Here is a 12,034-nt window from a genome sequence, read left to right on the forward strand (position 1 = left end):
TATGAAGGCGTCGGGAGGGGATGCCAAACCATGTCTCCCAGTGACTCCGGCGACCAGTACAATGGGTCGGCAAGCGCCTCCGCGGATGGCCGGTGGTCATCGGCAGTGGGTGGGTTGGTCATGACAAACAGATCATTGCCGACGGCGAGCGACACAGGCTGAAACGTGAAACTATTATGTGAGCACACAAGCACACAATCCTGGCTCAAGATCGACATGAAACTGCATGTTCGGATTCCGGATTGATGAGTGCAAGGCCATGCTACCTCTCTCGATCGATCGTGTCTTCCTTTTACTCTCTTTTTTCTCCCTTTGATTTGATTTGATTTGATTTGATTTGATTGAAGAAAGATGGGTCTGTCTTGTCGACTCGTTGAAACCCAACCAACTGGAGCGTGCGTGCAAACGAGTACAACATATATAAACGGCTTAAGCGGAGCACGCCGGCCGGCCTGATCTGAGCAACTTCTTTCTCCTCACCGTACGGCCCTCCTTCCTTGGTCTCTTCGTTCTTTCATCTTGTTCGTCAACCCAAACTCACACACGCCGTCGCCGTCGCCGTTCAACCACCGGTTCCCTGCTCACAAACCCCACATCCTTTTCGCCGACCACCCGCCGCGTTCGGAGGCCGCCGGCGTCCGAGCGCGCAGAAATCGGTTGTTGGGTCTGCACCTCGTCAGCATCGTCACTGCCAAGCTCCACCGCCAACGAAGACGACCATCCTCCTCTCCTCTCCCTCTCCTCCCCTCTCCGTCGCCAAAGTACTTGAATGGATGAATATACTACTCATATCCGAGCCGGCCGTCTGAGTTTTTAAATACATTGTGCTCGGTTCAATGCAATAACTAGCCGACATCTTTGCCGCATTTTCCTCGTCACAAAAAATGAGGGATGCGATCCATGGGGAAGGAATTTCTTGTGGCAAATCATGAAAGCAACTACTTCCCAAAAATCATGAAAAAGACGACTACTACTCTGGTAAACGTATCAAGTTTGAAGACACATGGTAAACATTAATTAAGCAGTAGCTTCTCATGCATAAATCATGAAAAAGAAATTGGAATTTGAAAACCCTTGTGGCCCGAGGATTCTAGTCTTCTGCTTTTGCAAGGGGCTCCTGTGCATCATAAGCCGATTTCATTAGCATACTAGATGGGTTCAGATTTCAAGCAGAATGGGAATTTTAGTTTTCGGACACGGAAAATAACAAATTTTTTGGCCAAATAAAGATACCCAAATGACTTTACCTCAAACAAAAACAGCATTCATTCAACTAACAGCCAGCCAATCTATTTGCTATACCAGAAATACTTCTCTAGCTTGACATCGACCAACACCAGGATTCACAAAGTTTACAACAATGCTGCTACCAGTACATTTGTGGCTCTGGAAATTACCACGACATCCCTATTACTACAGGGGCAACTGGAGCAAGATCAAATTTTATTTACCAAACACCAGGATGGTTGGAAGATGATGATCCATCAGTTCATCATACATTGGATATTCTGGTTCCGAGTCAAAAAACAAACATCACCTTGTTTTGATATCTGTTGGATACAACATGAGCACACCGCAAAACACCGGAACAGCGTGTCCCATTCACATGTGAAAATCAAAGTATAAAGCAAACCACCAGACTTCCCCATAGAGCTCCGAGCTCCATTGGCCCGTCTTCTCGCCCCGCTTCGCCCTCCGGGAGAATCACCCAATGGTTGTGAGTGCATCATCTCCAGCAAATATAACTTCTTTCTCGCCGTCCTCACCATCCTGGGCAAAGAGCAAGAGAGAACAAGATCAATTCATGGCCAAGGAACAAGGGGGTACCCACAAAGGACGAACCGAAGCATATCAGCAAAACACATTGGAATAGGTCAACTATGCCACAAGTTCATACAAGCAGACGAGGTTACTCAAAGATAAACCGCACTTCATACAACCAGACCAAGGTTAACAAAAAAAAATACTTCAAATGGCATCTATACAGGATTACAGGGTAACCAGCAAAGCATGCAGACAGAGTTTTTGAACTGATTGGTTGACACAAAAAGCTAAGATGGTACTCCCTCCGTAAAGAAATGTAAAAGTGTTTAGATCACTAAAGTAGTGATCTAAACGCTCTTATATTTCTTTACACAGGGAGTACTGTACAGCATGGCATCAACTCACACAGGAAATATTTCGCACTGTATTTCTCAGCTCAGATGTAGACAACAAAACGGAGTGTTCAAGGACGAGCATTTGGAAATGATTTGATTTGCAGCAGTAGGGCACCAAACCAAACCATTCAACATTGCATCTTACACGTAGTAAACAACAATCAAGTTGCCATTTCCAAAAGTAGTGGCGGTATCGCATAGCATTCCTCAGTGGTAGACTAACAAAACAGAAGAGTTCACTGATCAAATTACCTCCAGAACGTCCCTTTTTCACCAAAGAAAAGCATCCATATCTCGATGAAGCGGGCTGATACTACAATAGACCAGGGCAGCATGTGTCAGATGCCTTCGCCAACTGAAGCTTTGCATGGCCACGCTTCTGCTTCCTACAAGTTTTTGGCGAACCGTTAATCTCACAATTACTGTTACTTCCATCCAGGTAAGAAAAGATGCCACACTCAGGTTGCAGCAAGCTACTGATATACAACAACACAAAAGCAAAAGATAACAGCACAAACAAGTTGCTGCTTATCACATGGAGTTCTCATCATCCACAAGATTGATAGATACATGAGAAAGAAAGAACACTCAATTCAATGCAAATACTTGGACTAAGAAATATGCTGAATCTGCATTGGTATTTCTGTTATCTATGAGAGAGAGGGTTCCACCTGTAAGAAGACCAGACAACAAGAGCTAATAATACTTGCCCCTTTTGCCGACATATAAACAAAACAAGCATTGCTCTATCAATCAAGTGCATGCAGATAAGCATTGATGCATCAATAGCAGTTTTGAGGGACAGTTTCACATTACAACCAAGCCAGATACAGAACAAATCAAAAGCTCAAAGTCATAACAGAGAGGGAACCAGTGGCTTACCAAGCATCTACATTCAGCTCAGCTCTAAAGACAGAGACAAATCATCCATGCAAGAAACCTCCTCACCAGCTTCTCGCTGCTCTTCTTCCTCAACGACATATGTCTCATGTAAGCCTCCAACAGAACGACCATGGCTATGCTCCAGAACGGCATAAACACAAATGTTGCAGCCACGACGAGCATCGCCACCGCAACTTTGTTTGTGCTCTGGCAACATGTAACAATTGTCAGATAGGCTAAGTTACATAAGATCTGATGCAGAGTTGGCACAATCATAGTAGAGACTTGGGATAGAGATTAACCTGAGGAAAAGCTGCGAGCACGAGGAACCGAAGCTTGAGGAGAAAAATGTTCCCAGCTTGGCCGTGTGCCTCAAGCTGCAAGATGGCTTCCTGCTGAGCAAGGGGATGCTCGACGGTTCGCCACCAAGGAGGGGTTGTGACTTCAAATGCTCCAATGAGCTGCTTGTTGCCATGGTGCTTGTTCCACAGCATGAAGGTGGAGCCGACCAAAAAGCCGGGGAAAATGTACCATATCAAGCCTCTGCAGATTGCATACAAATAAAAAGGATCACAACAGTTATCTTTAAAGAGATAGGGAGAAAACTTGTGTTGATAATAAGAAAGAAAAATCTTCAGTTTTATGATTAGGTATGGCAGTCCTGGACCATGAATTGTACCTGTAAAAATATGTAGAGGAAGCAGAGCAAAAAACGTTAAGACTTGAGTCGCACTCGGCCAAAAAGACAAGCCTTTTGCCTATTTCAAACAAAGGAAACAACAGTTCCTGCCTGTTAAGATGGAACCAATAAAACATCGGTAATCCTGAACTCAAATATATTACACAAGAATGTGATATGCTCAAAGATGATGACGATTACCTTCAGGACAGCAACATTGGTGTCTATATCCTCCACCTTGACCTGATCAAGCGTCATGCGTGCAGCCACCACTCTACTAGAATACCCCACAGATCTCCAGAGCCATCTGCACCGAGCTGGTCCCTCCAATCCCTCACTTTCCTGCCAGACCAATCATCAACATTCAACCATCTCTAAAGACAGGGTAAAACATCCATGCAAGAGCAGAGAGAGAGAGAGCAACCTTGTGCGGATCGTCGTCCTCACTGTCCATGTTGGGGCGGACTCGATGATGTCCTCGTCGAGCTCAACAGCTCAGGCGTGCGGTACCACATGTTCCTCGTCAATGTCGTCCATGGAGGACGCCTGCTGCTCCAAATCGAACAAAGAAATAGATTAGGTGATCTAACTCCAAGCAAACACTCTTTTCAGTGGAATTGGATGCATATATTCCTGTAGCTCACACCTCAAAGGGAAGCACTTGCAGGCAATTCCCAGAAATGGTACTTAAGCTCTAAGATTACAGGGAGAAACAGTAAGTCATGCGAATCTCCCTGTGTTGTGATATCAAGTAAATAGCTGCGAGCTACTAGCCACTCTACCATGCTCCCTGCAACGCGTGCATCAGGTAGACAGACACCACAATTCCCCAACATCAGCGGCTGGATGATTTTTATCCTTATACAAGTTAGACAGAAACACAACACAATGTGCAACCATTTTGTTATATTTGATAGCCAATAACAAGTCCAAACCTCAGCATACCCAACCAAACTAAAACTGGACAATTTCATCTACAAGAAAGATGAGCACGATCATTAAAACATTGGCTCGATGGCCGAACCATATTAGAGAGAGAGAGAGAGAGAGAGAGAGAGACCAAGGACTCACCTAAACCCAGTCCACTTTGTTTTTGATGAGCAACTTTATAAAATCCTGGTTCGTTGAAAACAAGTCGATTTCCTTCGCCCATATATCAGAAAGGTTTTTGACGTCTCTCGAGGAGTTGACGCCGTAGACTGAAAATCACGATGTAAACAGTGAGAACATCTACATGTCTAGTGGCTTGTGTGGAACAGGCCACGAATGGGAAACCTTCAGAATATAATTCTTTCATGGTTCATCAGTGCACTTACAAGCTGGGGATTTCACCAGAGAAGTGGTCGCTTGCCAAGGCTGCTGGGGTTCGCCCATTGATGTTGTTGTTCTGCTGTAGACTGTACCAAGAGGAGAGAGAAGAAAAGGTAAGATCTCTTCCTCCTACACAAAAAAAACATGCTTTCTTAACATATATATAAAACTAGTAAACAACACGACACCATCTTGTTTCCTATCAAAGTCAGTTGAAGTGTTTTTGTTCCCTATCGCTTGACCTTTAAATGGTACTTGACCAATAGCATAAGGGAATGAACACCAAAAGGACAGAAATACATGATATACGGCTAATTTTGCTTGGTTGCAACAAAGTCAGGGGCTGGTGAGAGACTTGACATAAGCGAATGGTTTGAGTCATCGCGTTAAGAGCACTCTCACTCACTTGATGTGCTTGATCTTTGATATACCAGTCACCATAAAGACAGATTGGAGAAGACGAACGAGTTGGTATGCGATCCTCCCGGGACCCTACCACATTATTAAGTATTATTAACACATCTCCTTATCAGTTCTAAGCAACCTAATGCTAACAAGCAAGATCAAAGCCCTTTTGGTTTGTTGCACCCTGATAGGACAACCCACATTATACCAGAAGCAAAAAAAGCACAAACAATAGCATCCCACGCACAGCCCATCGAGCCCAAAATCCTAGAACTTGCCATGGTGCGATGACCAGCAGACAATTCACTATGGCTCGGTGGCCGTCGGCACACAAGCACACGCACGAGAGTGCACATAGGAGACGAACCGAGGGGCTTTACCTAGGCCGGAGTGGAAGGCGTAGGGGAAGCCAAGCCTGACGACAGAGGAGGGAGCTCTGGCGAAAGCAGCGGGGGTGCAGGAGCCACGCTGGCGACCCACTGAAGCTAGGGTTCAGATAAGAGCCACCTGCGACCCGGCGACCTCGCAGAGCACTTCCTCAATAAGAGTCTCGACACACACGAGGTCGTCGATGATCAGTGTGTAAAATTTATCGAACTGGAGCTTCTTGATGCCGTAACCCACAGGCATAAGCTTAGCTGCAAGAACAAGAGCAGTGTGTAAAATTTACCAAACTGTTACATCAATGAGTTACAATAGAGATACTGCGAAAATAAATGAGTTCCTTACATGCACCCCAGGTGAGACCCTCCATTTGAACACTGCAGACAGCCTCCTCCAACTTCTTCATGTCAGTCTGATCGTTCCATGGCCTGATGTCCATGAGGACAGAGGACTTGCCACCTAATAAGCTTCTTGTTAGCACAAACTGGACAATGACAATATAAGACAGACTAGGTGAATTTAAGCACACAACACTAGCAGAGCTTACTTTCTTTCTTCTTTGCAGGCTTGGCAGCTGCACGCTCAGCTGCTACTTTATTGTCCTCCTTTGTCTCATCGCCGAACAGATCCATGTCATGATCATCGTCTCATCCTGTAAGAAGGCCAAATGCATAATACGAAACAATCATTAAATTTCAGTCCAGAAATAGGTCTATGTCGATTGACATAAATGTAACCAACGCAGTACTGTGGCAAAATTCATTTGTTAATGTAAAGCATCCAGTAATAAAAAATGTTGGCATTACAATTTGGAGTTTTAGCGCATGCTGCAGCCACTATAGAATCTACTATGATGACAATAAAGCCTTCAAGAATCAACTAAAGGGCAGCCCGGTGCATGTAGCTCCCGCTTGCGCAGGGTCCGGGGAAGGGTCCGACCACTTTGGGTCTATAGTACGCAGCCTTTCCCTACATTTCTGTAAGAGGCTGTTTCCAGGACTTGAACCCGTGACCTCTTGGTCACAAGGCAGCAGCTATGATGACAAAAACAAGCCACACCTGATTCAACGCACCGAGATTCAGGATACAGAAAACAAGCACAAAAAAACATCTCTACAAGTAATAAGTGCCATAGTGTTACAATTTCAACTTAAACTAACAGCACAAAGAATCCAACCCTTGCGGTTGGATGCAAGTGTCACGGGCATGACCATAGCCCTAGGTCAAGCAACCATGTCACTGGTGGGTGTAAAAAGGTGACACAAACCATTATATGAGAAGCACAAAAAAAGCACAAACGCTGGTATCCCACGCACAGCCCATGGAGAGCCCAAAATCCTAGAACTTGCCATTGTGCAATGGCCAGCATACGATTCACCACGGCTCGATGGTCGTGGGCACACAAGCACACACATGATAGAGTGCACAGCGGAAAGGAACAGAGGGAGTGGAAGGCATAGGGGAACCAAGACAGACGACGGAGGAAGCTTGGGCGAAAGGAGCGTGGGTGCAGGGGCCACGCTGGCGACCCGTGAGACTAGGGTTCGGAAAAATGCATGCACGCAACTATGGATTTCCTTCCACTGAGAGCACTAATGGCATCCCTGCTTTAAGACTCGAATTCGGCACTGCGTATCACCCCCCCCCCCCCCCCCCTTTGAACCGGGCGTTAACCCCTTTCAATTAATTTCTTGACGGAAATACAAAGTTCCGAACCGATAATAAAGATGACAGGAAAGGAGCTAAGCAAGTTGAGCACTAGCAGGAAACCATGTGCAATCAGAACGCAAAAACTGCTAGGACTCAGATAGAGACTATCCTACTTGCCACAATCTCCACACTAGACAACGGTGAACAGACCACAACTTGTAAAACGGGGATACAACCCACTGAATTGTGGGATACAAAGTTCCTTTTTCGAACTTGCCCTAGGATAGGAGGAACATAATGGAAGGAGGGGTCAGGGTTTGGTGAATTAGTCACCTGCCTTCTTCTTCCTGGTGATGAAGCTGGCGCTGGAGGAGAGCCCCTTGATGCGGTTGGCCGGCAGAGGTAGGTACTGTGGCTCAGTCCCTAGCACCGTGACACCAGCGACAGGTGGGGAACTTTCTTCTGCATTAGCCATAAGAAAAGAACCTAGTTATGGAAAGGCAATATGTGTAGCAGCAAATACAGAACACCAGAGATACAAACTGTTTTTTTTTAATTATTTCTTCAACGTTCAGTCACATGTCAAAACTGAAGTTGTTGAAGATTATTACAAGAAAAAAACAAGGATTAATCATTTCTACAGCAAAGAAGAAACATGAATGAAAGAAAATACTAAGATCGGCAAGCTACAAAAGCACTAGTTGCCCATGGTAAAATATGATGCCGTGCAGGACAAGCCTTGGATGGGTTCGAATATCATGATCCTAAATTTCTGCATAACCTACAGAGCTGCCGTTCATTTGAATTACATTGAACACCAGATGTCGAAACCATTACAGCTAGGTTGGGACCTTTTAGGATGATCTGACATCCCACAAAAAAAGTTCACCCTCAAGGTTATGTTAATTGCACTAAGCAATAAGATTAACTGCACTCAGTATTTGCATGCCATCACCATCCTCCATTTCCCAGACTTGAGCAATATCAACCCCATTGTTCATCTTCATTAAACAGTACACCATCACACCATATTCTTGGACTAGGAAAAACAAGGTTGCACACTATGGGCAGTATCAGCGCCAATCAATCACAGGATTGCTGGTACTAACCAACCAAACCATGGTACAGATCACAAGCATATACAGTGCGTATGTCTCAATAAACAGAGTACAACCCACTGAACCGTGGGGAAAAAATTCGTCTTTGGATCTTACCCTAGGATGGATCGGAGGACGAGAATGGAAGGAGGGGTTGGGGTTTGGGGGTTAGTCACCTGCCTTCTTCTTCTTCCTGGTGATGGAGCTGGCGCTGGAGGCCAGCCCTTTGATGCGGTCGGCCGACGGAGTTGCGGGAGCCACGCCGGTGACCCGATGCGGCTAGGGTTCAGATCCGCTTGCTTCGTGATGATGCCTTCGTCGTGGATCCGCCGCCGTGGGGAGCTCGAGCAGGGACCACTGGCAGCACCGCCATGGCCGCCCTGCTCGATCTAAGGGGGAGAAGGTGAGTGGGGGGCGGCGGGAGCGGTGGAGGAGAGGGGCACGGACGAGGTCAGCGGTGGGGAAGAGAAGAGGGGGAGGAGGACGCTGGCTGGGGAGAGGGAGGTCGCCGGCTGGGGAGAGCGAGGCGGCGGCGGCGGCGGCGGCGGACTCTGTTTGGTTTGGTTTGGTTTGGGAGAGGAACGGAAGGCAAGAAGAGAAGAGGGCACGGGTTGGGTTGGGTTGGGCTGGGCTGGGCTTGCGAGGTAGCCCAAAACTTGCCCTTTCTTTTCATTTCCTTCATCAAAGTTCAAACTCATCCCTCGAACAAAACAAAAATCGGAGGCTCCGTTGTTTGGACGTGTGAGTTTATGCTACTATAATAATTTAATCACTCGATGATGAGAATGATACTATAATAATGTTTAACAAGGAAAATGCATATGTAATCAAATATATTTGGCATTTCCAAGCATAATATATTAACTATTATTGTAACACATATAAAAATGGTATGCAAATTTTATCACTGGGATCAAATAAACACCATATCGTTTCAAGTGATCTACAGCCTCCCACGTAACAATATTGCGACCCACTGCGGCTAGGATCCACCTATGTCTCTATCAGGCCATGCACGCTGCCTTAGCCGAATATATGTGGTGCTCATGCCAGATTGGTGATAGAAGCTACAGATCCATCACCGTCATTGATGGGAGGTTAAGGAGTTGTGCAGGCACTATTAGGTCACCACGGAGTAGAACATGGAGGATATAAGCAGGGGAGGAAGGGTGTGGCTGGAAAGGTCGGAGGAGGAGGAAGGAAGTGGATATATAGGTGTTCAAGTCAAATGGGTTGGGGTGGAGCACGAGATGGACATCTGGCTAGGGCATTAAAGGAGCGCGGACAGGAAGGCATGCATGTCTCTCCTAAAAAAGAAACCAAAAGTTGTGTGGTTCCTCATTAAGAGGGAGTGCTTTATTTGCAAACTTTTGCAACGACATGTGATCCTTACTTTCTCCTTGATAACAAGTCGGGCCAGGGAGTTGATTTTGAGCGATTGATTTACTTATGGTGCAAAGTATTGTATTGTTCCACTTGCATGCCCAATAGAAGAGCACAGTGAAGACTGCATGCACTCATATATTTAAACAGGTGGTGCAAGTAACTTTGAGGAGTACTTGAAGGCACATGCATGAATACATCTAAATTCGTGGCATCTAACACTAGTAGAAAGCAGGGCTTTCGTCCAAACTCAATATACACATTAGTCCTTGTTGCATCACAAACCGGGACTAATGTGAGCATTAGTCCCAGTTTGAGCGGTTAAGGCGTCGGGAAGGCATTAGTCCCGGTTCAAATGGGACCTTTAGTCCCGGTTTGAGACACGAACCGGGACTAAAGGGTGCGATGATCTTTAGTCCCGGTTCGTGTCTCAAACCGGGACTAAAGGTTCAAACTCTACCCCCCCCCGGGTGTATATCGCCTTTTCAATTTTGTAAAAAAAATGATAAAAACTTCAAAAATTAGAATCCTTCAAGATGTAGTTATGTTACTACATCTACTAGTTAGTAAAATTTAAAAAATTTAAATTTGGACATGTTTTGCAAAAAAGTGTTATGAAAAAGTAAAACGATCATATCTTTTGCATACGATGTCGAAAAAACGCATACTGTATCAAAAAAATCAGCATGAAAATCCGCATCCGAATTTGACGGCCGTAGGCCTGTTTGCAAAGTTTTAGAATCTTCAAATTTTGAAAGGAAAAATAGATATGCTCAAATTTCAGTTTTTTTGACTTTTCATTAAATCTGGTCAAACTGTGCTCAAACTATAGTCAAACCACTAGTGCAGAACCGGGCAATAGCACCGGTTCGTAAGGCCCTGTAGTGCCGGTTACATAACCGGCACTAAATTGTGGTCACTAAAGCCCCCCCCCCCCCTTAGTATCGGTTCAGCACGAACCGGTGCTAAAGGGCAACCATGTGGCACGAGCCAGCTCCGGGGGCCTGGAGCCCTTTAGTATCGGTTGAAAAGACCAACCGGTACTATAAGGTTTGGGGGGTTTTTAGTTTTATGATTTCTTTTTCATTTAATTTTGTGTTTCCATTTTAATTCTTTTTCGTTTGCTGGTATTTTACGATACTACACATTGTACACGTTATGCATATATATATATATAATTTCTAGTAGAACCAATCATGCATATATATATCATCAATGTCTCACAAACCACCATATTAATTAATTCATACATACACACATGTATAGCTATATACAATTTCTCCTACATATGCATGTTGCCTTCGGAGCCAGTGGCATTAGCCTAATTGGTGCCTTCGAAGCACGATGACAATTGGAAGTGGTTTTCATGGGGGCGGGAGCGGGTAATAGAATTCTTCCTTCGGATTTATGACCTGGTCGAGCAAAAATCCCGCTATTTCCTCTTGAAGTGCTTCTACATGCTCCGTTTCTATGAGCTTCTCCCGCACCTCTTTGAACTGTTAAGAAGGAGATCAATATGCATGTGTATTAGTTGTGTGACTAGATATCGATAATGGTGGAAAAATTGTGAATAGTGTTCTGACAAGCGTACACATTCCTGTCTTTGAGATCTGTTCCTTTCGGACGCCATCATGCGAATATTCTCGCAAACGCAGAATGCACACAGATCAGTCCCCTGCGCCTGCTTCAGGGCCTTTACGAGAATGGAATTTGATTAGATAAAAATTAATCAAGCATGATAATTAAAGAGATGGCAGCTAGCTAGCTAGCTAGTACTACTTAATTGCTTACCTTGGGTCGAAACCATTGAAGCTTTTGTTTTCATTCGCCAGGCGTGACGGCGATGAACCTTGCCCAAGCTCTGCCCGCCGAAAAAGAAAATGAATAAAGGGGTTATTAAATAGTTCATATCATGAAATGACGAAGTAAATAGGCCGAGATATATAGTTAATAATGATTGAAATTACCTGTTGACTATCCCATACAAGATGTTATAGTCAGTTTTTTCTGAGATTAGTGAGTCCAGTACTTCAACTGTTCCGGCGTCAACTTTAATGATACACAAGACCCAATGAAATCTGCAT

At 44.9% G+C, this 12,034-nt stretch overlaps 1 long non-coding RNA gene across 11 annotated transcripts; it reads right to left on the reverse strand.

Moving 5' to 3' along the window:
* Window positions 1-1,268: 1,268 nt before the first annotated feature.
* On the reverse strand, window positions 1,269-9,159 carry LOC123158094 (uncharacterized). Of its 11 annotated transcripts, XR_006479267.1 has the most exons (17): window positions 8,744-9,158; window positions 7,804-7,932; window positions 6,368-6,472; window positions 6,166-6,279; window positions 5,817-6,074; window positions 5,037-5,117; window positions 4,792-4,950; window positions 4,656-4,694; window positions 4,503-4,562; window positions 4,367-4,414; window positions 4,145-4,269; window positions 3,922-4,062; window positions 3,721-3,831; window positions 3,344-3,584; window positions 3,042-3,248; window positions 2,412-2,545; window positions 1,269-1,770 (listed from the first exon to the last, which is right to left on the reverse strand). It is a non-coding gene; the product is annotated as an uncharacterized lncRNA (long non-coding RNA). The 11 variants fall into 11 exon arrangements; XR_006479266.1 differs by having other exon boundaries at window positions 4,503-4,694; window positions 8,744-9,159; XR_006479264.1 differs by having other exon boundaries at window positions 4,145-4,266; window positions 4,367-4,562.
* Window positions 9,160-12,034: the final 2,875 nt, after the last annotated feature.

Source organism: Triticum aestivum, chromosome 7B, assembly GCF_018294505.1.
Source record: "Triticum aestivum cultivar Chinese Spring chromosome 7B, IWGSC CS RefSeq v2.1, whole genome shotgun sequence".
Lineage (NCBI taxonomy): Eukaryota > Viridiplantae > Streptophyta > Magnoliopsida > Poales > Poaceae > Triticum > Triticum aestivum.